Below are 9,894 nucleotides of genomic sequence, written 5' to 3' on the forward strand. Positions count from 1 at the left end.
ACAGCATGTAATACCGGAGGTTATCGTCCTTCGGAGTAATTGTCCTGGGGGTTAGTTGACTTCTGGGGTAATTGTCCTGATATTATTCCCAATCTATTATACAGAAAACCTAACAAAAACTTTGAGAACGTTGTCATTAAACTAAAATACGTTATCGTTGGTTATCAATTTCTGTTTATCTTACGAAACAAATGTTAGTGTGTCCGGCTAAAGATAGGTATAATTTTTAACCTGAATTTCTTCTCTCATTTTTAACCTGAATTTTTGAAGAATAATCAGCTGCGTTTCATTTGTAGTTACACTGGGTCCTCTTTTCGCAGCTGCATCCGAGAAAACTGTGTACAATTTTGGACAAATAGTGGTTTGGTTTTAATGCTATAACACTGAAAGTTCAAGCTTTACAATAATAATGAATGACCTAAAGAGAGAGAGAGAGAGAGAAACTAAAATGAAATACTACGAAAGTACCCTGATAACTTCTCGTTTCTTTGGAATTGTATCAGATTCCATAAAGTGGAGTTTCCTTTAAAAATATTACATCACCAAAATGGACTGCTGAATATACATGACATGTTAATCAAAATTATACATGACATGTTGATCAAAATTATACATGACAAGGAAGCAGTGTAATGCTTTTTAGACTACTACTGTGTAGATTCGGCCCATCGAATCACCAATCAGGTATCTGCCTGTCACGGTAACAGCAAAACATACTATAGTTGGCCACTAAAACGTTTTTACTTAGATTTTTTTTAGTTTATTGTACTTTCTATTGTTCGTATTTTAAAAGCTACGAGGAGCATAAAGATATTAAAGTAATCTAAATTTGTGGATTTCTGCAGTATTAATGATGAAGCAATGGAGTGCGCGCTCATTCACCACCGTAGTTATGAGGACAACTGCTTAGTCTTATATCATTATTATATCAGAAATCTGCGTTAAGTGTATGCTGTAAGCTGCTTCTATTTAATATAGCAGATTAAAAAGATTTAAACTAGCAGTTAATATATCAAAACAAATCAAAATCAAGCATGCACTCACATTCCCTGTCTAACAACGTGAGAGCTGCCTCAGTGCAGGGTTCGAGTTCAGAAGGTTCGGGAATACTTTTTGCAGCCACTCGACAATAGTGGCAAAAGACAAAAAGTCCACACGGGTGCGGCAATGGAGAGGTGGGCATACCCGACGATGCCAGTAGTGTGTTGAGTGCGGTACGATAAACATGGTGCCTACCGCAAAGAAGAAGATAGTGTAGCATGATAATTGCTTTGTGTGTGATGAAAAAGAAGAGAATATGGCGCAATGAATGGCTCAGTAAAAGAAATGCATATGGTTAACATACGTCTGCCAGGGTCGAAATTCAAGCCATCTGGCACCACCATGGTGATTTTGCTAAAAGACCCATCGGCCAATTTGACGGTTTGCCCGTCAAGTGTGCCCGTTAGGCCCTGTCTACACTACCGGGCAATGCCCGACGGGCAAACACTGTTACCATACCCCGTTTATAGACAGAAAGTGGGAGAGTGATCGGCAGGCACAAATGGAGGTGATTAAAGATGGGGAAACCACGGGCAAACTAGCGAGTAACCCGTGAGTGTAGTTGAGTAAAACACCAGAAACTGACGTGTCCGGTGGTTTGTTTAACCAACGCTGGTGTCAAGCACAATAGGTTTCCAGGACCATAGTTTATTATCGATCTCTCACTTACAAAAGGGTGTTCTAAGTATAAAGTCATCATGTCCGGCAAAGAAACTAGAAACATTCACTGGTCAAGAGAAGAAATCATACAATTAATTGACTTGTACCGCCAACATCCATGCCTATGGAATATCAAAAGTGACATGTACAAGGACAGAGCTAAACGTGTAGCGGCTTTGACAGCAATAGCCGCGGAATTACGCAAGACATGTGCTGCCATTACCACAGGGGATATAAAACGAAAAATAGAAACCCTGCGAAATCAACACAGACGTGAAATGTGATTGGTTGAAAACTCACGCATGTCAGGAGCTGGGATAGACGACATTTACATCCCCAGATTATGGTGTTTTAATGACCTTTCTTTCCTTAATGATGGTGACACAATCAGACCATCTCTCTCAAACATAGATAATGCCACCAACGATACAGCTGAGGAGGAACATTCTGATCATGAGGTATGTACGGTGTGTGTCTGTCTGTCTCTTATTTTATTTATGCTTTATGATTTTAGCATTGGATTATCATATTGTGTTAGACATATCTCCTTTGGGTGTTTTATGCTATTCATAATTCTCAATTATCCATAATTCTCAATGATACTTTAATTTTTTTTTTTTTATCTAATTTTAACATATATATATATATATATATATATAATATATATACTATATATATATATATATATATTGTTGCTTGTGCTGTTTTATGAATTTTCGCAAACATTTTTTAGCAACAAAATAAGTTATTCCAAATCTGTATTCTCAATTTGTGGCTATATTTCAAAAACTTATGTAAAGAATAACCAATATATCATTGTAAATATAGTTTATAATCATCATCATTTTTTGTACTCTCTCTCTCTCTCTCTCTCTCTCTCTCTCTCTCTCAAAGAACAGATATTAACTATGTGAACAGACAGGATGTGTGTCGTGATAAATTCATAAAATAGTGCGTGAAAGGAATATGTGGGCACATACTCTAGTAATGATTTTTCCAGTATGAACAATGATAACGAGGTTTATGATGCCGATATGCATATACTCGTTTTCATGGTGAGGAAGAAAAAGAAAGCTACGTATATAACGGTTCATTTATCATCATCCACATCATCATCATCATCATCATCATCCCATCATCATCATCATCATCATCATCATAATATCTGTATTTTCCCGTGACTAAAAATGTTATCTTTAACAAAAAATGCACTACATTGATAGCTAAGCAAAGAGGTAATTAACACAATTATTAATCATTTATCGATCTATACTGCCATGGCACTGCCCCTTCTCCATTAAAATACTGCATATATTGTTCACGGACATTCCTGGCATCAGCCATGTCATTCCGGCTCACCCTCTGTAGCCCTGGTAATTCATAAGTTTGTCGCCAGCTTCCAGGAGTAATGTGTCCTACTGACAAATCCTCAACATCTAAACATCCTTCAGGCGTGTAGTGGCTCACATGGTCTCTCCCGAGGAAGTTATGCAGAGATGTGCATGCTAAAACTATGGTATCAATTTTTGATGGAGGTAGTTGAACAGGTGACATAAACACGCGAAATCTGTTTGCCAAAATGCCAAATGCATTTTTTATAGTACGTCTTGCCCTGGAAAGACGATATGAGAAAATACGTCCCCTTCTAGTCTGATTAGTATGTGGAAAGGGTTTCATGATGTGTCGGCGCAACGGAAATGCTTCGTCTGCCACATGATAATTGCTTTGTGTTGGATGTAAAAGAAGAGAATATGGTGCAAAGAATGGCTTGGTAAAAGAAATGTATATGGTTAACGTACGTCTGCCAGGGTTGAAGCTCAAACCATCGGGCACCACCATGGTGATTTTGCTACTAGACCCATCGGGCAATTTGAGGGTTTGCCCATCAAGTGTGCCCGATAGAGGGGAGGTCCGCCGATCAGGCCCGGTCGTGTGGACAGGCCTTTAGATGAAAGTCAACCTGGCACTACCAACGTTTCATTAATGATAATCATTATCTTCCACTCCATTTAAGTTTATGTACGTCTGCTACCTGCTATCTACGTTTATAGCTATTTATTTATAACAGAATATCATCCATACGTAGATTAAAGCCCATTTGAGAAAATATTTACCTTTGCTAAACTACTTTTACTCGAAAACTAACATTACTAATAAGCAGCATATTTTATTAGTATACTTTATTGTTTAAAGTAAAGGAAGAAATTCTATGGCAAAAAAAAATTACAGTATGTATTCACAACTGACAATCATTTTAACTGGAATGAGTTACATGCCGCCTGTTATAAATGCATTATCGGCTCACGAAATTGAACTAATAAAACTTAATATGCATATTTTCTTATACAGAATTCTAGTATTTTCGTATCTAGACCTCTAATATTTATCTTCAATTCTCTTGAAGACTTTACTGCATACGAAGTTTAAGGCCAATTTACAGATCCTACTCTATACTCCTATATTTAAAGTGAAAAAATTCTCCTAAACCTGTAGGAGTTAGTCTTCATTGGTCATGGTTTATTCTGTCAATCTCAAGTACTGCAGCATCAAACTGTAGATCTAGGTTACTGGTGTCAGACATACAACCATGGAATGTAAACCAATTATGTTACATTGCCCTAGTCAAGTTGAAGCCCTTCATATATATAGTGTATGGTGTACCACTTGAGAATGAAGAGCACAACCCATGGATTTCACTAAGTTCTATTTTAAGGCTTCAAAATATTGAAGACATTTTCAAAATTTACTTCCTTATAAAGTGTACATTGTGGCAGAGATATTTGTCAGTATGAAATTACCTCGAAAAGTTTCTTTCACATGTAATTATCTGAACCTTCGTCCAAAGAATGTTTCTCATTACTAAGGAAATGCATTGCCAGAGATTTAGTGTGAATAAAGTCTACAGATAAAACATGTTTAGGTTGCTTGAATTAGGGTATAAGTGCATTGTCGACTGCCTTCAGTTTGACAACTGCCTTCAGATTTCATTCAGCAACTCTTAATCCGGATTTCATTCAGCAACTCTTAATCTGGATTTCATTCAGCAACTCTTAATCCAGAATTCATTCAGCAACTCTTAATCCAGATTTCATTCAGCAACTCTTAATCCGGATTTCATTCAGCAACTCCTAATCCAGATTTCATTCAGCAACTCCTAATCCAGATTTCATTCAGCAACTCCTAATCTAGATTTCATTCAGCAACTCCTAATCCATCACAGTTTCTGATCTTAGGGTCTAGTCATTTGCCAAAGCAATTAACAGAGCAGCAGCCCGGACCGTTGAGATACAACGAACGAGATACCGGCTGTAACCCCTACCGGTATTTAGGAGTAGACTTGTAAACTGTGAAACTGACCGTCTGCCGAAAATATATGGGTGGCTTACTTAACAAGCACTACTAATTGCTCGTTAGATTTTGGGTCTAGATCCAATATATGAGATACCAGATGAAACTAATATATAATATATCTGCACACTCTATTGATTATAGAATGACCAGTGACAGACATTTTGGAAGGTGGGTTCCCCCTGACAGACGCACTGAAAAGGGGGGGTTTATTGGAACTAAATCCAACTTAGGAGATACCGAGTAAAATTTACACTACAATAGCACTGCACATCCTAGAATACTGTGGTGGTAATGGCAGACGTTTTAGTGGGTGGTTACCCCCTGACAGACGCCCCACAACGAGTGGGGAGGGGGAGACAGGATCTGCATCCAACATTGGAGATACCAAGTAAAACTTGTACTACAATTGCACTGCACATCCTAGAATGCTGTGATGGTAATGCCAGACATTTTAGTGGGTGGTTACCCCCTGACAGACACCCCACAACGAGTGGGGAGGGGGAGGGAGATACAGGATCTGCATCTAACATGGAGATACCAAGTAAAATCTGTACTACAATAGTTCTGCACATCCTAGAGTACTGCGGTGGTAATACTAGACATTTTAGTGGGTAGTTACCCCCTGAGAGACACCCCACAACGAGTGGGGGGGAGGGGGAGGGGGAGCCAGGAACTGCATCCAACATTGGAGATAACAAGTAAAATTTGTACTACAATAGCACTGCACATCTTAGAGTACTGCGGTGGTAATGACAGACATTTTAGTGGGTGGTTTCCCCCTGACAGACACCCTACAACGAGTGGGGGGGGGGAGGGGGGGGAGGGGAGGGAGAGCCAGGAACTGCATCCAACATTGGTGATACCAAGTATAATTTGTACTACAATAGCACTGCACATCCTAGAGTACTGTGGTGGTAATGACAGACATTTTGTGGGTGGTTACCCTCTGGCAGAGACCCCACAACGAGTGGGGAGGGGGAGACAGGATCTGCATCCAACATTGGATATACCAAGTAAAATTTGTGCTACAAAAGCACTGCACATCCTAGAAAGCTGTGATGGTAATTCCAGCCATTTTAGTGGGTGGTTAGCCCTTCACAGACATAACCTACGATTGGTAGGGAGAGATGGGACGCCTTGAAATATTTCAGAATCTATCATAGGCAATATTAATATTAGAAATATGGTATAGGTATCTGAAAATCGTGAGCCTGATAAAATGTAAAAGGCAAAAAATTCAAGAAATATTGTGATGTTTCAGGATAAGAATTACTGCCGGAGTTATTCTTTTTAAAATTCCTATTGAAGTATAGAATATTTCACTTCATTAATTTCATCACATCTATATAAATACTATGTGCGAGACTTACTATGTGTGAGAGTTGCTAATATTTTATATATATATATATATATATATATATATATATATATATATATATATACATATATATATATACTATATATAATATTAGCACTATATATCCTTTGGTTTGGAGTTATTACTTCACACAAAGTATTTTATCTGAATGGGAGGGGGTCACAATTGGTAACAGCTACAAGTATGTGTGCTGAGCCATTTTTTAATAATTAAACCAGTCTTATGATGCCATTCTCAATTCCTCTAAAAAAAGAAATGTAAGATAAGTATTCTCGTTTTAATAGCGTCTTTTCTTGCCTATAGTTAGGACACTGCAGCCATGTCGAGGTTCGTAGCCCAACTTGTCTTACCATAACTGAATTGTTCTTTAGTTGGTTCGTGTGGATGAAATGAAATTTGTATCGGATATGGGAGTTCGATTGATATTAAGACCAAAGTCCCATCATAGAGAGCCGTTTTAACACCCGCACATTCACAAAGAGATGATGTATCACAACACAAATAATTACTGGAAACGGAAATGTGAATGAATTGTTCAGGATAAGCTAACTATAAAGATTAAAACACTTTCCCCCATTTTATTCCCCCTCCCGAAGTTGACGATCATACAACTTGGAGCTCCTGACTCCCAAATTAAGTTGGCCTATAATATCATGACAATTATCTAATAGTCAGTCCACTTATTTTCGGCTGCTTCACTCAAATTGATCTGTACACTATCACCAAGTATCAGGTGTCATATATATTCAGGGAAGAAAATCTAAACTCAAATAAAAATGATACTCAGTTTGATGTTTAAAGCCACCTGAGTGCGTTTGTCTCTTAACTTCCCACCGACACGCACCACAGGCAGCCTATGTAATGTTTCAATACATTCTATCGATGCTGGCTTTGACGACCATTATTCGGCTAATTTTCTCCCTAGTAATATTTTTTTCTTTATTTGTTCATTATATCCAGTAGACAGGCACTAACATCATATTATATCCTCACGACATATAAATCGGACAACCGAATGTGCAAATATGTCAGCTGTGTGCAAGGCATAGGGCGTCAATCACTGGAGCAGCGATCTCCCTGCCGAGTGACTTCGGAAGGCCATATTGAAAGGTCTCGGTCCAACTCTTAGTACTATATTTTATTACTATTACTTTTTAAAATCTTTATTATATAATAATGTAATAATAATAATAATAATAATAATAATAAATAATTAATGTAATAATAATAATAATAATAGAAAGAGAGGGAAAAATGGATAAGTATCAAGATCTGAAAATAGAATAAGAAGGATATGGATATGCCAGTGGAAATCGTACCCATAATCATAGGTGCACTAGGCACGATCCCAAGATCCCTGAAAAGGAATCTAGAAAACTAGAGGCTGAAGTAGCTCCAGGTCTCATGCGAAGAGTGTGATCCTAGAAACGGCACACATAGTAAAGAAAAGTGATGGACTCCTAAGGAGGCAGGATGCAACCCGGAACCCACACATAAATCCACCCAGTCGAATTGGAGGACTGTGATAGAAGCAAAAAAAAAAAAAAAAAAAAAAAAAAAAAAAAAACAAAAAAAAAAAAAAAAAAAAAATAATAATAATAATTATTATTATTATTATTATTTTATTATATTATTATTATTATTATTATTTATTATTATTATTATTATTATTATTGTTTATGTTATTGTTATTGTTATTGTTATTGTTATGGTTATTATTGGTTATTATATTATTATTATTATTATTATTATTATTATTTTTCGACCCAATTTCACAGAGAAAAATTACCTTACGAAAACACACCTAAGCACTCCAACCATTGTGGTCAGGCCTAAGAATCTGCTCTTGGTTTGTGCAAATACAGGACTTTCTTTGCATATGGTAGCGAAGTACTAAATAAACAGTAATGTAGTACAATCAAAATAAACAGTAATGTCGTACAATCACTAAACACCAACACTCACTATGCACTTACTCAGTAAGCACTCTCACTTGCATACATTCACTATACACACACACACTCATACACACGCACACACACACACACTTAACATACACTCACACACACTCTCAATAACACAAAACACTCTGAATACCCAACACTCACTAGGCACTTACTATACATTAAATGCTCACTAAACACTTAAAACACTAAATTTACTAAATACTCATTATACCCCAAACACCCAGTAAACATTCACTAAACACTCACTTAATCCTAAACATAATTAAACACTAAACATTCACTAAACCCTAAGCACTCATTAAATACTAAATGCTTACCAAACCCTAAATACTTATTAAATACTAAACAGCGAATGAAGATCCACTCATTAAAAACTTAATAAGCACTTGCATACGAAACATTTGCTAAACACTAACATTCACAAGACATTTACTAAACGCTCACTTAAAATTCGCATACTTTCACTAAAACCCTAAACACTCACTGAATACTTATTCACTAAATATTCACTGAACACTACCATTAACAAGACATTCACTAAACGTTCACTTAACATTCACAAAACATTTACTAAAACCCTAAAGATAAAACATTCACTGAATAATTACACAATAAACATTCAATAACATTCACTAAACCCTAAAGACTCAGTAAACATTCACTGAATGCTGACACATTAAACAGTCACTAAACCCTAAACATTCATCAAACACTTACTCATAAACATTCACTAAACGCTTACTCACTAAACCCTAACAATTCGCTAAACACTGACTCTTAAACATTAACGATAGAAAAAATTGACAATCGCACTAATTTTTTATTTCTCTTGTTTTCTTTACATTAATGCTAGGTGATTATTTATTTATTTTTTGGGGGGTCTAGTTTGCTCTTGTATTTATTCATAATCTTCTTGAGAGAATGGAAATGTTCGAAATAACTTGGTGTGTAGAGAGATTGTTTAAATAACAGAGATCCTCTGTGTCCTTCCTCAGCCAGGTGTATTATATCTGACGAATTTTACACCAGCAGAAAAAAAATCGACTATAGTAACAACAATATTCATTCATAAAACTGATAATACAAAAATGTATCCATGATTTCATTAGCATGAAAGTCAGTTGAAACCAAAAGAAGGTAGTCCTGCTCCGATAAAACAAACCGAGTAGGCTGTAGCGTAATTATTATGATCTGTACCCTGACTATAGCGTATATATTACATATGTATTAATATCTATTTAATGGGTGCGTATTACTCTATTTAACAAATGTTATGTACATAGACATTTTACAGCAATAACTCTAATAATGATAAGAACATATATGCTACTTTATAGTGCCAGTCTTCCAACCACCGCTACATTAATTTTCATCTCGTAAACAAAGCTAAAGCGAGTAGGGGAGACCGGGGCTAGTTGGCACACTTTTTACAATTTTGGTTATTGCGAATATAAAACAAAGATTTTTGCAAAATTCTTACCACCACTGAAAAATATT

The sequence above is a fragment of the Macrobrachium nipponense genome, chromosome 33, assembly GCF_015104395.2.
Source record: "Macrobrachium nipponense isolate FS-2020 chromosome 33, ASM1510439v2, whole genome shotgun sequence".
In the NCBI taxonomy this organism is placed as follows: Eukaryota; Metazoa; Arthropoda; class Malacostraca; order Decapoda; family Palaemonidae; genus Macrobrachium; species Macrobrachium nipponense.